Genomic DNA, 3211 nt, shown 5'->3' with positions numbered 1-3211 from the left:
ATAACAAACGCTATAATTCTCAACGAACGTCTCACGTGCTCGACTCAACAATACTCAGTTAAATTACACATTACCTCGCGTTGTTTCTTGGCCGCTCTTATATATACAAGACTACCCCAATCTAGTAGTCTCCCGACATTTCATGAAGGTTCGAGAAGAAAGTGGCGTGATACAAGCGTCACGTGACCTGCGTTGTCGTAACAGTATGTTGAATAAATAACTAGTTGGAAATTCCAATAAAAAGTGTCAATTTTACCCTAATAATTTCGAAACACGCCAAAAGACACGTAGAGAGCCAAGAGACCTAAACCTGCAAATATTTTTACCGAGCGTACAAAATTTTGTGCTTTGCGCGCTCATTTCGTAAATCTGACAGACAGATGGCACACGGGACTTGTTGCCATACCTGCAGATTAATCTGTAGATGTATAGATAACTTGTGTCTTTTCAGATTTTTTCTCCAAAGTTGGCAAAATCTACAGCCTGTGTTGTAGGGTAAAAAAAAATGCTGTAAGTGAAATAGAGACTAAAATAGTTGCGGAAATATACTTTTCTCTACCTAAGCCAAATAGTTAAATTTCCTCTCTAGGTCCTCTACTGCGACGTGTTTCATTGATGGTTGTTTTGGTCATATGACCCGAGAGGATCGGGTACACCCTAGACCTTTACCTCCCTCCTTGGCGGTTGATTTGATTCGTGGATGAAGCTCACATTAATTCTTCGGTAGCTAGGAAAACCCTTCATTACATTATGCAACCATTACATTTTCTGATATGTACTCCTCTTTTCGTTCATTGTCAACATAAAGTTTTGTTAGCATAGACAGTTCCATAAATATCGATGGAAAACATATAGCACTAATTCTATTTTTACATAAATAAACCCTTTTAAAATAAAATCAATACTATATTTAGCTACCGGTTTGCCCAGCAGTAGGTGGCATTAAATTACATAAGGGGTTTACTAAATTAAGTGGTGAAAGTTTTCTAGCGTTCTTAATGATTTATTTTTATGATTTTTGCGAAAGTAATCTATTGATCTATTTTGAAGTCTGTCTGGCAACATGGTGATGTTTTCGTAATTGTGTAAGAAGGTTGTGTTTGTGTACCTAGGAACTCTGTATGCTTTAGTGATTATTAAATTTTGTATTATTTGTAACTTGTTTATATGTGATTTGGTTACATTTAACCATGATGGGCAGGCATACTCTGCCACTGGACGTATTGCTATGTCTCTGGTCGTTTGTTAATTTCCCATAAAAATTCCTTCTGAAAAACTTCAGCGATACAAGTCCTTTCTTAAATAAAACTAGTTTATTCTTTCTAAATCCAACTTTACAATAAACTTAATTTCCACAGTCACTTTAACTTAAACACACGCTAGAATTCACAACGATTCACGCCTTTACTTACGGCTTGACTCGATTATCTGTCTCTATATCTCTCTGTCTGCAATTATTCTCCCTCGTCACTTCTTGCCGGTCATATATATACGAAATAGAGGGCGTCTGGAAAACACTAGAGCCTTCACGAACGTTCTAGATGCTCATTACATGTTACCAGCATCACGTGAATTCCGCTGTTGTGACAGTATGTAATTTTTATAGATTTTTTTAGTATGTTTTCTATTGTTACCAGTATGTAATTCACCCTTCGTCAGATTTTGCTTCTAATATTTATGTAGTCCAATTTCATTTATAGTCGTAGGTTAGTCCCAAGAATTTGGCTGATGTGGCTACCTAGAGAAAAGTTCCACGGAGGTATAATTTTGGGGTCTGTTTGCTCTTCTTTTTTAATTTTGCGAATAATATTATTTGATTATCGACATCTTACAGTAGTTCTCTATTTCACTTAACAGTGGTTGTAAATTTGTCACTGCTATGGTTGGAGTATAGGAGCTCATTCAGATAGTCACATCATTCGCAAACTACTGTAGGAGCAGAAGCAGACATTTGGATCGGACAGTAGCATTTTACTCACAATCATTATGAATAGAATAGAGCTAACCACTCCTCTTTGCGGGACACCTGCTTCAGGGGTAAAATACTCCGAGAAAGTACTCGACATATTAATTCTAGCTTCCCTGTTGTCTAAAAAGTTGGAGAGCCCGTGAATAATACCTCGCGGTAGTTTCATTTGTGACAATCGATATTTTAGTCCGTTGTGCTATACAATATCGAATGTTTTCTCTACATCGATAAAGCAAGCGACAGTGCATTAATTTCGGTTAAAATTATCTAATATTGTTCCTGTAAATCTTATTAAATGATCTGTGGTTTGTCTTCTTTTTTTTTTAACTGAATCTATTTTGTACTTGCGGTAATTTTGATATCAGTTCGAGATGGGCCCAAAGTCTTGAACTGATTAATTTTTCTAGTAGTTTCCTAATACAGTTCGTTAGGATGGTTGGTCTCTAGCTTTCTGGTTTACTTGCTGGATTTCCTTCTTTCAGAAACATTAAAATGTCCGTTAGCTTCCAAGCAGTAGTTATGTAATCTCGGTCTAGGGATAGAATAAATATAGCAGCTGGATGTTCGTACAGTCTCGGTATGCCTTTTTTTTTATATAAGTATATATTGTATTTGACACGTCCAGGAGCCTTGTTTTTTGCCATTTTGAGAGTGTCTTGTATTTCTGCTACAGTTATTGGTTTAATGAGTTGTTGAGTCGTGTTTTTTTGAATATTGCTACTTGCTGGTTGGACCTCTAGGGAAAGAAAGGTGTTTATAAAGTTTTGTTTGCGTTAATGTAGTCATTAACTTTACTGTAAAATGATGTGTTCATTGTAGGTTCGTTTGATGTTTTGTACGTGTTCTTGAATATTTCTGTTTTTTATGTGTTTGTGTTGGCTATGGTACTATTGTATTTTAGTGTGGGATATATGTGTTTGTTTGAATTGTTTCCAGTAAATCCTTATAAGTGAGACCAGAAGTTTTTAGGGTCTCTGTGTGTGTTAAGTTTCGAGCAATATTCATCCCAATTATCGACTTTTAGTATTTTTATTTCATTTCTTATAGTTCTTTTTTTCATATAGTTAGTCTGGTTTCAGATCAGGGTCTTATGTGTTCATTAGGGGTGTATATCTCATTATAGTAGTTGATACAATACGTATATAGATACAGAAACGTTTTATCGACGGTTTGTTAAAAAGTTTAACAATCTTGTCTGTAATTTATTATCTATATTACTAACATTGTCTTTACAGTGCTTTT

This window comes from Limulus polyphemus, unplaced genomic scaffold, assembly GCF_000517525.1.
Source record: "Limulus polyphemus unplaced genomic scaffold, Limulus_polyphemus-2.1.2 Scaffold1998, whole genome shotgun sequence".
Lineage (NCBI taxonomy): Eukaryota > Metazoa > Arthropoda > Merostomata > Xiphosura > Limulidae > Limulus > Limulus polyphemus.
The sequence above is the reverse complement of the archived record's forward strand: the minus strand, read 5'-3'. Positions refer to the sequence as shown.